The sequence below is a fragment of the Balaenoptera ricei genome, chromosome 19, assembly GCF_028023285.1.
Source record: "Balaenoptera ricei isolate mBalRic1 chromosome 19, mBalRic1.hap2, whole genome shotgun sequence".
Taxonomy (NCBI): Eukaryota; Metazoa; Chordata; class Mammalia; order Artiodactyla; family Balaenopteridae; genus Balaenoptera; species Balaenoptera ricei.
Window position 1 is genome coordinate 43,446,472 of NC_082657.1, and position 15,328 is coordinate 43,461,799.

General features: G+C 43.9%; 1 long non-coding RNA gene across 3 annotated transcripts in view; it reads right to left on the reverse strand.

The window, feature by feature from the left end:
• Positions 1-15,328, reverse strand: part of LOC132353424 (uncharacterized) — a 600,229-nt gene that overhangs the window by 211,974 nt on the left and 372,927 nt on the right. For all 3 annotated transcript variants that reach the window (XR_009499025.1, XR_009499023.1, XR_009499024.1), the window contains exons 5-7: positions 14,285-14,364; positions 1,334-1,395; positions 160-587 (exon numbers count right to left, since the gene is read on the reverse strand). This is a non-coding gene — a long non-coding RNA (uncharacterized LOC132353424). The remainder of the gene's footprint in view (positions 1-159; positions 588-1,333; positions 1,396-14,284; positions 14,365-15,328) is intronic.

Below are 15,328 nucleotides of genomic sequence, written 5' to 3' on the forward strand. Positions count from 1 at the left end.
AAGAAGACAGATACGGAATGTCATCATACAGAAGAATGAAGAGACCTAAAATACTGCACGGTGGCCTGGCTGGGGAAAGACTGCTCGAACAGAACGATAACTGTCTGAGTGGAACGTGGCAAAGGGGAGAAGAGAGGAACAGACTTGACAATGACTCACCTGCAACATCCAGGCGGAGGGTCACTGGATCTGAGAAACATGAGCAAACTGGTCCATAAACAGCATCGCCAGTAAGTGGCTGGTTTGGTTCACAGGCCACCTGAGCGGCTGTTGTGCAACATCCTTGACACCATCCATCACCCAATGTTCTTACCCAGGCACACCCAGAAAGTGGGTTCCTGGTTATTCAGCGCAGAAAGTCGAAGCCCTGGTGGGGCAACATGAGCCTCCTTGTTCCTGGGAAGATCAGTTTCTTCATATAAATTTATAGACTGCAAATTGGTTTGAACATGTCTCTTGAATCTAATTTCCGGGGCAACTCCCCATGGGCTCGATTTCCTCCCACATTCTGCCGTAAAGTCTTGGTGAAAAAGAAGAAGTCAAAGTCTGAACCACACCGACTTTGCTGTTATACTCCTCATGGGCTCCTAAAAAAAATGAACAAGCAGAAACAACTTTAGTGAAGTAAAATCTATATATCATAATGTTTCCTCATTTTAAGTGTGCAATTCAATGATTTATTTTCTAATTAACTTACATAGGGTGCAACCACGACTACAATTCCATTTTAGAACTTTTCTATCAGCTCAAGAAGATACTTGTGCTCATTTGTAGTTAATCCCCATTTCCACCTCCTAGCCCCAGGCAACCACTGATTGGCTTTCTGTCTCTACAGATTTGCCTTTTCTGGGCATTTCATATAAAGGGAATGATCTATTATGCAGTGTTCTGTATTTGGCAGCTTTCAACTAGCATAATGTTTTTTCAGATTCGTCCATGCTGTAGCATGTATCAGTACTTCATTCCTTGTTATAACTAAATAATATTCTCTTGTGCGGGCAATTCCATATTTTGTTTACCTGTTCATCTGTTGAAGGACACTTGTGCTGTTTCCACTTTTTGGCAATCATGAATGGTACTGCTATGAGCTTTGGCATAAGCTTTTGTGGAGCAGTGTTTTCATCTCTCTTGGGTAGGCACCCGGGAGTGGATTTGCTGGGTCACTTGGTAAATTTATGTTTTCCCTGGTGGTGTCTTGAGCAGCCAGGGACCCAGCCTCCCCCTTGGCATTGTGCAGGGTAACAATGGGAGTGCCTGAGAACTTACCAGCTAGGTGTTCATAGCATTCATTCCCTAGGAGAATACCTGTTAGGACTTGTAAAACTCTACCTACCTTTAGATTGAGGGCGGACTCATAGTAGCCATCTGAGGTTGTGATTTCAATACGATGATTCTCTAAAATACAAAAGACATGAAAGCATCTTGAAGACTTGACATAAGATGATAATGTCATATTGCTGCCATCATTAGTATTATTCGCTTGTCATCTGCAATTTGAAAGCATGGGGTTTTAAGCTCTATGTGGTAGGATCAGGAAGCAGCTAAGATCTAACGCAAAGAGCCCTTGACTCTGACGTTTGGTCCCATCGCTTCCACTCCCAGTGATGGGAACGTCCTTACAGTGGTTTGCCCTTCCAAGCTTTACTTGCTTCACTTTGAAAAACAGGGCCACCAACCTCACCTCTCAGAGTTTCCACAGGATTAAACAAATTGGCAGCACATTCAATCCAGTCCCATGGGGCTGTTGGGTGGTTAAATTACTTGACCCTAACTTTAATCTAGAAAGGTTGTGTATCTCAAAGAAAACCTCAAAGAACTGCCTAAGATTCTGAGACCAATCCTCCAACACCAGCTGGGTGTCCTACAACTTAATTCTGACACCATCTACTTGGAAACAGTATCAGTCCTACAAGACTGCCCCCACCCCCTTCAGATGACAGTCATAAGCCCAAGTTGTCATCTGTTCTTCTGACTGACCAGCTATCGAGAGGAGGTTCCAATGACCGCCCCCTCCTAGGGTTTGGTTAATATGCTACAGCAGCTCACAGGACTCAGAGAAACATTTACTTACTAGATTACAGGTTTATTATAGAAAGACAGAACTCAGGAACAGGCAGATGGAAGAGATGCATAGGGCAAGGTACGTGGGAAGGGCACTTAGCTTCCGTGCCCTCTCCAGCCTGCCTCCCTCCCGGAATCTCCACCTGTTCACCACCCAGAAACTCTCCAAACCCATCCTTTTGTTTTATATAGAAGCTTCATTTTATATAGAAGCTTCATTACACAGGCATGATTGATTACATCACTGGACACAGGTGATGGACGTCAATCTCCAGCCTCTTTCCCCTCCCGGGAGATCCGGGGGGCAAGACTGGAAGTTCCAACCCTCTAATCACATGGTTGGCTCCCCCAGCAACCAGCTTTGGGCTGCCAATGATCTCCCCCCAGCTTTAGGGGATTTATGGAAGTCACCTCATTAACAAAACCTAGGTGTGGTTGAAAGGGAATTGTTATGAATAACAAGATACCCATTTCACCTTTATGACTCTGCAGCCATTTCAGGAACAAAGGACAAGAGACCACATATTACAACAAAAGATACTCCCACTGTTCTTCCAAGGGTTTAGGGAGCTTTGAGCCAGAAACAGAACAAACACCAAAAATATATTTCTTATTATAAATCACAATATCACACTGCCTAATTTTATTCACTTAGTCATTTTATTTCTCTTGGGGATTTATTCGTACAGGATTTTGGTATCTCTCTTTTAAACAGAAATAAACAAAAATAATAGCACAACACATTGATAAGGCCTTTTTGAAATATGCATTTATATCAATTAGATCATTCAGACGATTAAAACCTGTGGCTCTCAAGCCTGGTTGCTCTTTAGAACCACCTGGAGAGTATTCAGTAACACTCAGTGCCTGGGCAGCTGGGAGAGGTTACAGGACTTGTCCAAGTCATCCATCTAAGTTGTGATGCCATTGGGATTTGAACCCAGGTCTCTAGATTCAGTCCAGTACTCCATTTCCTACACCATATTTTCTAGAAGGAAAACTGAACTAGAGTTTAACTAAAATTAACTTAAGTGGATGCAAGTCCTGGAGTGGAGAAAGGAAAATTTGAGTCCTTGGCAAAAATATACGGACGAGTGGCAATAACACAGGCACCCACAACAAGTCCACAGGAGGGCCTCATCTCACCTGGCCCAGCGTATGCTGAAACCAGGGCCCGGTTTGTTATAAAACTGCTTACTGTGAAGAAGTTCAGAGAGAAATGGAGATTCTAAAGGGACAGATAAATCTATAAGCAAGACTACTGAGTTGGTAAAACGCCCAGCTCAGCAGTTCAGAGCCAAAATCAGAAAGGCTTTGTGGGCAGGTGGGTACCTTTATTATAGTAATCAGCTCTGGGCCCAAGAAGCAATGAGGTCATCAGGGTTCCTGGGATGCTCTGAGGGAAGTGAGCAAAGGAACATGTAATCAGGTGACACCCGGCGGGGGGGTGCTACCAACTTAGGGCCTCTCTGCACCCAAGGCCCGAGTAAGTCTCAGCCAACTCGGGAATCATCGTGGATTGATGGTGGAGATGCTGAACTGAAAGGAATACACTTGAAGAATGAGAAGACTCACAAGAACAGAATGGGAGTTCAAGATCATCAAGACAAGCCCCTTGTTTTACAGGCTAAAGAAAATGAAGACCAGAGAGGGGCAGTGACTTGCTTCAAGGCCACAGAGCTAAGTGGGTGGCAGGTCCAAGCCTCCCTGCTTGGTGGTTCTTCCGCCATTAAAAACCAAACATGAAAACATGGGCAAAACACAGACAAGCCCCAGTGATCATCAGGGAGAAGAGATTTGGGGGGCACCCCTGTATGCACTGTCACTCTCTTCTGCCCCTCCACTCCCTCCTCCAGCCCCCTCCACTCTGCCTAAGGAGGGAGCTGCCACTTTGGTTTCCACTCTGTGTTACAGGGATCAAGAGAACACTATCGAAAGCTGGTTTTGACTCTGCCTTTGCTGTGTGTCTTGGGGTTAGTCACTTCATCGCTCTGGGCCTTGGGTTCTCCTTAAATGAAATGGTGTGTGTGAAAAGACAGTTCTAATGATACCCACTATGCCTGGTCTACTCTCTAAACCAGATTGGCAAACTACAACTGATTCTGGCCCACCATCTGTTTTTGTAAATAAAGTTTTATTGGACCACAACCACATCCAATCATTAATGTATTATCTATGGATGCTTTTGTGCTATAATGGCAGAGTTGAGTAGACGCAACAGAGACCACTGCATGGCCCGCCATGCTGAAAATATTAACTAGCTGGTCCTCCACAAAAAAAATGTGCTGATCCCTAAAAAACAAACACTCTGCCTACTACCTGTGACATACCCACATACATATATACACACACATCTACCATATATTTATATATTGTCCAGATAATTTTTCTGCTTATGTGTTTGCTTTTAGAAAGAAAATATTTCAAGCATATAGCTAAATATGAAAACAAATGCAATAGATGATCATCATACACTCCGAGTTTTTTTTCTATTTTTTTAAAATTTATTTATTATTTATTTTCGGCTGCGTTGGGTCTGTTGCTGCGCACGGGCTTTCTCTAGTTGCAGCAAGCAGGGGCTACTTTTTGTTGCAGTGCATGGGCTTCTCACTGCAGTGGCTTCTCTTGTTGCGGAGCACGGGCTCTAGGCGCGTGGGCTTCAGTAGTTGTGGCATGTGGGCTCTAGAGCACAGGCTTAGTAGTTGTGGCGCACGGGCTTAGCTGCTCCGTGGCATGTGGGATCTTCCCGGACCAGGGATCAAACCCATGTCCCCTGTATTGGCAGGCGGATTCTTAACCACTGCGCCACCAGGGAAGTCCCCACCCCTAGTTTTAACTGATGTTAATATTCAGTTAGATTTTTATGTTATCAAAATACTGTATTATAGTAATCTATACTTACAAGTAATCTTGAGTTCTTTTAGAAGAAGGAAGAAGAGACATACTCACATGTACCTAGAGCTAAATAACCTGAAGAGTTTAGCACTGTTGTAACATGATTACTGTCATTCTATTTTTGTTTTTTCAGATGGGTAAAAGGGTCTCCCTTATGAGATCCATGGTCTAAATTATAAGACACACATTTTACCAGAGATTAAGGAATGAGTTTTTTGAGTTTTTTCAATCAAACAAATAGTTTAATATTAAAGTAAAATGGTATCTGGCAACTGATCCACTTTGCTGTACAGCAGAAACTAATACAACATTGTAAAGCAACTATACCCCAGTAAAGTCAAATGGTAATTTTAGTTAGGACATTTAACCATAGCTATCTTAACTAGCAGTTCTTGATGTACTGCTTAAATGCTAATATAAATAGGGCAAGATTTAAAGAAAATAAAGCTTGAGATTGAATTGAACGCCCTTTTCTATCCATGCTTATCCTTAATCCACTTGATGAAATCTTAGTCATAGGAATCAGTCTTAAGAGGAATGTCCTTCTATAATCACTATTTCTTTTGTTAGAAAAAGCAAAACCTTTGAGACTTCTCTGGACGCCAAGGTTTACACAACTTCATTTGAAGTCAAAGTCCCTATAGCCATTTGGTTCCCTAGTGACCTGGTCCCAGCTCACATATAACCAAGCATAGACATTTGTTTCATCTTCTTTAGACATGACAGAGATGGAAAGGGAAGTTTCTGCCTCTCTCACTTGACTTCATCAACATCACTGTTTGCTTTCCATAACCTCGTAACATTTCTTCACTGTATTCGTTATTTGTCCTTTTGAGTCGTGTGTGTGTGTGTGTGTGTGTGTGTGCGTGCACGCGCATGCACACATGAGTAGTACCTGCATTCAAATCCTCTTTCAATCCCTCCAATCAATAACAGGGCTCTATATGAGAGAACATAAACTAGCATTGAGGTCTCACCTTTGAAAAATCTCCCTGACCGATATCCCTCTGATACAGAGCTTAAAGATGTACCAAGGGGGAAAGTGGGGGAGGGAGAAATTAGGAGATTGGGATTGACGTATACACACTACTATATATAAAATAGGTAACTAATAAGGACCTAGTGTATAGCACAGGGAACTCTACTCAATACTCTGTAATGGCCTATATGGGAAAAGAATCTAAAAAAGAGTGGATATATGTATATGTATAACTGATTCACTTTGTTGTACAGCAGAAACTAACACAACACTGTAAATCAACTATACTCTAATAAAAATTAATTTTAAAAATATACAGTGAAAGTCAAATGAGCACTTCATATAATTAAGCCTGCTATGGAAATACATATTTCTTCAATTCTTCAAATCTGTAGACCAGAATAACATGAAATAAATTTAACATCTTTCACATGCAGAACCACCAACCAAAAAAAAAAAGATGTTTCTGATAAAGCCAGACATTTTTTCCTTAAATTTTAGACCAGAAAGTCTGCTAGATTAGCACAGAGTTAGTTATACAGTCGTTAAAATAAGCTCTTGAGACAGAATATATGTTAGTTTTACGACAGCTAGCTCAGTTTGTGCTAATGACACCACAAGGCAAGGGGGGGCCGGGCATGGTCAAAATCTAATGTTTCTGCCCATCTTCCCAATTCCACTCTGTGGCATGCTTGTCTCACGGGTGTTCTTCCTCTCTCCAGATCAAAGGGCACAGTATTTTTAAGCTTTGGGATTTAATGTCTCTGCTTCAACCTTCAGAACAGCTCTCCCTAAACCCAGTGACAGAGCTCCAACCACTTTGAAGCCATCCCAACCTCCCAAGCTGGGAGCCAAGAGTGTGCTTGACACAGAACCCAAGGGGACTTGGGAATGGTTAATAATGGAAGATTCTTAAATATATCATACGTATCTATTACTAGGAAGATTAATAATGATAAGAATGCCCTTTCTCAGTGCAAGACTTTTCTCTCTTGATACTTAACCTACCCCCGTGGATGAGGTTAAGCTATGCCCCTTAATGAGGAACTATTAAGACACCTATAATTAAAATGACTTCTCTCCAGAGTGCTCAAGGAAAATTACATTTTTTTCCTCTTAACAATTATAAAAACAAAATAACTACAGCAAATTTGAAAAAGGTAATGTCCCTCCCAATTCTACCCCCTCAAAAAGGCATACAGGGATGGCTTCAATGCAGAACTGTCATACTTGGGAGGCACAAGGACACCTGGAAAATTTACTCAAAATGCAGGTCCCCAGGCCCAATTCACAATAAACTCCGCTACTTGAGATTTGGGGTCAGGCTCAGGATCGTACTTTTTAATAAAACCCCGGGCAGTTTGGATACTGGTAGTCAGGAGACTACGCTTTGAGAAACATTGCCATGTGTTCAATACTAGTCTTTTTTTTCTTATATAATATATATCTCCCAATCTTCCAATTCTATGTTCTAGCTTCTTGTTATCCAGCACATATTTATTTACACTACATTTGTTTTTCAGCCTGGTGAAATTTAAGAGATGAGAATTTAAATCCCCAAGCCTCTCTTAAACAAATTTATTCAGATACATTCTTATTAATGGGCCAGAGGGCAAGGGCATATTTACAGTTTCCACTGTGTAATGCCATATTGCTTTCTCCTAGTGTGGAGAAATTTATATTTAAACTGGCAGATTAAGAGGACCCAATATTCACCATAATGTCACCAGCAATGTGTATTTGAATTTATTTTTACTTTGTTCTGCTAATTTAGTCAGTGTAAAATGGTATCTCAAGGTGGATTTAATTTGCACTTCTTGCATTTCTGGTGAAGATTAATATGTTTCCCTGTGTTTCTTTGCTATTTATAAGTTTCCCAGAGTTACAGTTAAACTTTCGAATCTCTCGTCACATTCAGGGCATGGCTTTTTGCTTCTTTCTTTGTTGTCAAGACAACTGAAACTTAACAGAGACCGAAAAGCCAGTGATGGAGCAGGGACTATGGCTTGATTCAGCATCCCAGGACATGCTCTTGGCCAAACTACCTTCTGTCCTGAGGGTCTTAAGGCAAAAACTTCTAGATGGGAGGAAGACAGGGAGAAAGAAGGTATTCCAAGTCAGGTTTCTCGGGAAGAGACTCTGAGACCGAGATCTGCATACAGGAGATTCCTGGGGGAATTTTCTCAAGATTAAGACCTGGAGGAGGTGACAGAAGCTGGAGCTGGCCGAGGGAGGGGTTTAGCAGTTGCCATCTCAGCAATGGCCCCGGGGAGCACTAGTGCTGAGATGACACTTTACTGTTGTCCTGCTTTAAGGCAAGGGCTCCAGGACTTTCTTCCCTCACATGGACCAGTCCTCTGATGCAGGCTGCCCCAGGGAAGGCATTCTGAGCTTGGATGAGGCGACTGTCTTCAGCAGAAAGCAAATCCCAGAGAGGCACTCGGCTGTGAACTGTCAGCCACCAACACTACCAGCAGCTGCGGGGGATGCGAGCTGAGTCCTGAAGAGGGAATCCGGGTGACGTGTCACAGTATCCCCTGCCTAAGGACGCTGACGTTGGTTGAAACACTATAGTTTCCTTTAATACGTGCTATCGTTTTAGTTATCTACTGATGTACAACCATCTCAAAACTTAGCCGGAAACAAACAAAACATTTGCATTTTGCTCATGATTCTGCAGAATGGGCTGGGCTCAGCTGGGCAGTTCTTCTGCCGGTCCTGCTGATGACCACTCATTGGCTGTATTCTGCTGCTGAGGAAGCTGTGGTGGGTCTCTCTCCAGGGAGTCTGAGGGCTTCTTCTTCTCACTGTGGTCTCATCAATTCCAGGTAGCCTCTTTACATGGTCTTTCCAGCAAGGTAACCGGTTTTCTTGCATGGAGACTTAGGGCCAGTTCCCAGTCTAAGCCTTTAGAGGAGGGTTTCTCAACCTTGGCACTACTGACAATTGAGTTTGGATCATTCTCTTCTGGGGAGGGGGCAGCAGACACCTGTCCTGCGCATTGTAAAATGTTTGGCATCATCCCTGGTCTCCACTCACCAGATGCCAGTAGCACTCTTCCAGTTGGGACAATAAAAAAAGTCTCTAGACATTGCCAAATGTCCCTTGGGGAGTAAAATTGGTTCCTGTTGACAATCACAATTTTAGAAAAACTAACAACTTACACTTTAGTATTCTTGGAAGTTCTACCACATTCTATTGGTTAAAACAAGCCATAAACACAGCCTAGATTCAAAGCACATGGATACCAGGAGACCTGGCTCATTGGGGGCCAACAATGTAACAGACCGCCATGATTCTGTGAGGCTCACATTAATATTTCCACATCATAATGTGACACTAAGGCTCATTCTTTCAGATCCACACGGTTAGAAAGTCATAGCACCGAGATCCAAGCCCAGGTCTGCCTGACACCAAAGTGCATACCCTCTCCACCACCTCGAATTGCCTACAGCAGGTTTCAAAAGGTTACTCTTAGAAATGAACTACCCTCAATCTTCTAAAAAAACATGTTAGAGGAAAGAGCAAGGTTTTACTTGGGTTTACTTACAATTAATGAAGAAAACATTAATCACTTGAAGTGCTATTTTGGAGCTCATGAAACTAAAATGAAGCGCAATATGAGACGTTCATTTATTTCTAAGGGGTTTATTTTGTTAACATTCAATCATTCAATCCTCTTTGCCTTATTTATAGTCTAAGTATGCTTTTTTAATAAGTAAAATTTTATTTGGAGTGATACAAGTAACAGCCTTCTTCTCTTGAAGATGCAGGGGGTAGAGGTTGTGGGCAAAGCCAAGACGTCCCACTGGACAGCTCCCTCCACCCAGGGCAGAGTTTCTTCAAGGGTGGTCTACACTGGTGTCCCCCGCTTAGAACTGTAGCCTCTTACAAGACCCCAACTCCTGCCAGGGTACGAAATGCCTAGACTTAAAGCTTAGCTCCACCACTCACCGGCTACATGGCTTTTGATGAGCCATTCAAACGTCCAGAGCCTCAGTTTCCTTGTCTATAAATTGGGTGAAACCCTAGCCTGGAAGACTTGTGTTGAGAAAATGAAATGATACATGGACATGTGATCCCTTTTCACCATCCCTTCCTGAGAAAAAAGGGAACTGCAGTGGATGCAACAGACACAACCGAGAGAAGGTCTTTTTGACTTGAGAGCAGATTAACCCAAGTCTCTTCTTTATCAGATGGGAAGCCCAGTGTAGAAGAGGAGGCTATCAGTGGATTAGGGCACATTCTACGGTCACCAGGATTTGTGGATCCTGTGCCATCTCCCCTCCCACCCACGAAGGGAGCAGACACATAAAAGGCAAAAATAAAGCATGAATACCGTTCCTCCTCTATACCTCTCCCACCTTACCAGACAGGACATGGAAACTGAAGGGAAAGGAAAGAACAGAATGAAGACCATTCATCATTAGATACAGTAACCACTACCTTCCAAGTATTTCTCAAAACATATTCTGTGAGTTCATCTCCAAATTGCATACATTACGTTTATTATAGAGAAAACTCTCTTATCTGGAATGCTCGGGACCCTAATGTTCTAGTGCGTTGAATGTTCTATGTAACAGGAAGGCACCAGATCTCTCATGCATGGAATTCTAGTCTTCAATGTTGGGACATGGCAACAGGTTTTTTGATCAAAGTTTTAATCAAATATAATTTAATATTTATCCAAGGGCTTCTAAGGTGCAGTAGTATTTTGTATTGCCTCCAGAAAATAATAAGAAACATCCACTGTCTTAAGACTTGAGGGTAAACATGTGGATTATTGGAGGTTTCTCATTTATACTTCCTTCATAGTTAAACCAATCTGGGTTGAATCCTAGCTCTAGACTTACTAGTTGGCTGTACTTGGGCAGGATAATCTCTACAAGCCTTAGTTTTCAATCTGTAAACTTGTAAACTTTCAACCTGTAAATATAATGGTAATTGCCTTAGGGAAACAATATGATAATTATTGTAAAGTCCTTAGCACAAAGTCTCACTCATAGTAAGTACTTAGTCAAGTCAACTTTACTTTGACTGTTCTCTTTTTTGGATTCTATTTCAGCTGCATGAAAAATAAACATGCAGAGAAAGAACCAGGAAGCACTATGGAACACCTAACTGTCCTCATGGAGGAGACGCTGCCAAAGCAAGTGATGGAGGTTTAGGGTATGGGAAGGCGACTTGCACATCTGCAGAGCACACACCCCATCTTGTCTAATCGTCATGGCCATCCTGTGGTTGGCAATGAAGGCTGATTAGAGAGGAAAACTCAGGATGCCAATCTAACTGAGGTGTAAAATTTCCCAAGCCCGTGCCAGGGAAACCTGCTGTTTGGATGAAAGAGTCCTGTAGTTGGACAGTCACCGGTGTGTCTCCAGTGCTGTGGTTAAAGTGCTCACAGCCCAGCCCCAGAGGGCCTGCCTGCAGTGAGTCAGGGAAGGACATTATGAAACTCCTGCCCGTGCCTCCTTATGTGGTCCCAGAGATACACGCAGGCTTTCCTCTGCCATCAGTCACCCTTGGGCATCTAAAAGGCACAGCTGCTTTAGTCTAAGAGACGTTGCCTCAGCTACTGAGCCTAATCACTCATTCAATTTTTACTTGGATAATTATGTCCAAATGATAGCTAAAGGCCCCCTTTTATTTGCTGGTCGATTGTCTTATTAATGTGCCTCAATTTCAGTTAGGACAACTGATGACAGATCTCGGCTCAGACAGATGGACTCTCCATGAGGACCCCTTGCCTGTGTCTTGCCTCCTGAAGGGTTTTTCCATGATGACCGGCTCACACAAGATGGGCTCAGCTGTCCAGTGGGCACCCAGGAAGCAAAAAGTTGTCCTGAAGTGTGAACAGAAAAGCTCAATGGACTTCAACGATGCAAGAAACGCTCTGGCGAGAGGAGGAACTAGGTATGTGCTAGGCAATGCCGAGGGCAGCCCCCTGCAGCCCAGAGAAGCTGCAAAGGAAAGGTTAGCAGGACATGAGGTTTCTCAAGAGCCAGAGAGCTTTTCTTCTGGAAGCCTTGCTCAGCGGCAACGGCTGTGTTTGCACTGGATCTACGTGGGATGCTTCCTGTTGGCTGCACTTGCCCAGGGACAGGGCTGGCGTGGGTGTTCAGGGCAACACTGCTCCCCCAGCACTGCGGGAGAGGAGCTGGAAAGACCAGAGAAAACCAGCCTGTGTCCTGCTACAGGAAACACCTCTTTTTACAGTCAAGCCAGAGAGTAAAACAGCAGGGAGAAATGGGGTTTTCAATCTGCTGGGTTCATCTGCAGCCCCCCACCTTGAAGGTGAGGCAGTGGTGGATGGATGGGGCGTGGATTTGGAATCCAGTAGACTTGGAATCCAGAGGTTCCATTTTGCCTCTACCTATTAGCTGTGTGAGGTTGGGTCTCTGTCCCATCACACTGAAATGGGGACGAGACTACTAACCTTGTAGGGTGGTTGTGAGGTTAAATGGAAGGACACATATAAAAGATATGGTACCTAATGGTACTCCCAAAATGATTATTGCCTGTTCTCACTAACTTCCTTCCTTTGTCTCCAAAGCTTTACCAACTGTGGGTAATTTCATACTAAAATCCAATCTCCCTGCCTCCCTAAGAGAACCCTGGTTTTGTTCGAGGGCAGCCATGAGCCTAAGAGAAGGGCTGAATCTAGTAGCCTGCCTTGTAGGTAGAGGGGGCCAATGACACATAGTTACTGAGAAGGGCTTCAGAGAAAGCCCCCTTTGACCCTCACCCAACCTGTTCTTCCATCCAGGAACCACGGCCTGAGCTCAGGCAGAGCTGGGACAAGCCTGGTGCCCAAGAGAGGTTTTATGACTGAACAACAAGAAAAAAAAAAAAATAACAGAGACAGCTAACATTTATGAGTGCTTGCACCATGCCAGTCAACGTGTTAAGCCCTTTTCTTGTTTCATTTAATTTAATCTTCAAAAAGACCCTATGAAATATTTTTCTACTGCTAACTTCTGTTTACAAATTAGGAACCTAAAGTATAGGAATACATGAGTATATGTAAGCGCAACTGAATGAATGAATGAATGAATGAGTGAACATACATACGAATGACAGCATCTTTTGGAATTCAGGAAGGAGAATTAGAGGTGGAGGGTAGGTGGAGGTTCCTATCACCGTGGTAATTTCCTAAATTACCACAAATTTGGTAGCTTCAAACAACACAAATTTATCATCTTACAGTCCTATAGATTAGAAGTCTGACACAGGTCTCTCTGGGCTAAAGTCAATATGTTGGCAGGGCTGTGCTCCTTTCTGGAGGCTCTAGAGGAAAGACTGTTTCCCTGCCTTCTCCAGCTTCTAGAGGCTGCCCACATTCCTTGGCTCAAGGCCCCTTCCTCCATCTCCAAAGCCAGCAGTGTTGGGCTAATTTCTTCTCGTGCTGCTACACTGCCATCTCTGTTCTGCCTTCCACTTTTAAGAACCCTTATGATTAAGTTGGGTCCACCTAGATAATCCAAGATAATCTCCCTATTTTAAGGGCGGCTGACTGGCAACACTAATCCCATGTGCAACTTTAATTCCCCTCGCCATGTGAGGTAACATATTTACAGTTTCCAGGGATTAGGACCTCTTTGGGGACCATTACTCTGCCTACCACAGTAGGTTGTACAGAAGTTTTCCTCATTGTTTACGGGAATATCTTTGTCATAGGAGCAGCTGCAGCATGTACGTAACTCTGTGGCGGGATGGCATATCTCAGTTTAAGGATGACAGGAAGATGAGACCTACTTGGTTGATTTTCCTGGCACGGTCATGGGGTGCAGTTGTGGCCACAGAGTCTCACACTGTCACCTGCGGATGCAGACTCCAGTCAGTTCTCTGGGGGAAAGATAAGGGTAACACTGGCCAGTCACACCCAATGACCATCTGTGGATCATGGGACTTTCCTCATCTTATATCCGGTGGCCACTGGGCATGTGGAATTGATTCTCAGGAAATTAAGGAGAAGAAAGGAAGGGGAGTTGCACAATCTCTTCACATTTATTTTCATGCTCGTCTTTAATCAGCCATGAGATTCACTAGGACAGTGATGCCCTGAGAGGCAGGTCGCCTAGGCCAGGTGACCCAGCTACTAGCTGACAAAGTAGAAACTGGGATCTGAGGTCTTCTACCCAGCCTATCCCTGAGCAAGTCTGACTGTTCCCCCACCAGTCCCATGGCCAGACCACTCTCAGGGCCTTTGGTCCAATGCCTTTCATGCCCAAACGACCTCTTCCTGCCCTTATGTGCTTATATCTCTCCTTCTATCAAGACTATGCGGCCTCCAGGAAGCAGCCTCCCACCATACCACCCAAGCAGCCCATTTTGGCTTCTTGTCCTTACTTTGTGCAGGTCAGCCATTCCATGGCAACTGGTATCTCTGGTACGTCCATGGTGGGTCTCTCCCACTTGACCTTGGACCCCTGAAAGACAGTTACATTTTAATTGTTTTTAGTTCACCATCACTCCCACCTCCGCACCCGCCATGATACCTTTCCCACCATTGACTGTCTCTAAATGTTTGTTGCTTAAAAGATAATTGGACTTCCCTGCTGGTGCAGTGGTTAAGAATCTGCCTGCCAATACAGGGGACATGGGTTCAAGCCCTGGTCCGGGAAGATCCCACATGCCGCGGAGCAAGGAAGCCCGTGCGCCACAACTACTGAGCCTGCACTCTAGAGCCCGTGAGCCACAACTACTGAGCCCACACACCTAGAGCCTGTGCTCCGCAGCAAGAGAAGTCACCGCAACGAGAAGCCCATGCACCGCAACGAAGAAGAGCCCCCGCTCGCCGCAACTGAGAAAGCCCGCGCACGGCAACAAAGACCCAATGCAGCCAAAAATAAATTAATTAATTTAAAAAAAAAAAGACAATTGGATGCTTTGAGTTGACCCAAGTCAACAGATATTTTCCTTTTAATATTTCACCTCAGCATAGCAGTCTCAGAGCAAATCAGTTACCTTTTCTCCAATACTTCAATGAGTTTTTAAAAAATCCTCCACACTGTCTTGGAAACTACTGTGTCCCTTCTCAAGTCCCTGTCAGGAATGCTTTGTAAGAAATGCCTCTCTACTCCTCAATCAAAAAGCAAAAGCCAAATTAGTTGGTCCTTGAGCCATCACTGACTGGTGTTTCTGCAGAGTGATCTACTCAAGGTGACAACAAAGCAAAGCTCATTGGTGAGGCTGAGAGAGGGATGTCCCCCTCACCCCCAGGCTCTGTCCACCGAAACCAAGGAGCAGATGGAGGTTGTATGCCTAGCTGGGCACCGCTAAACACTGTTGTTTGAACAGAAACACTCCTAGGTCAAATCTCAGCGATAAACAGGTAATTACAATTAATCCTTCCTAATTGCCATCCTTCTGCCCAGCGCGTGGAAACAACAC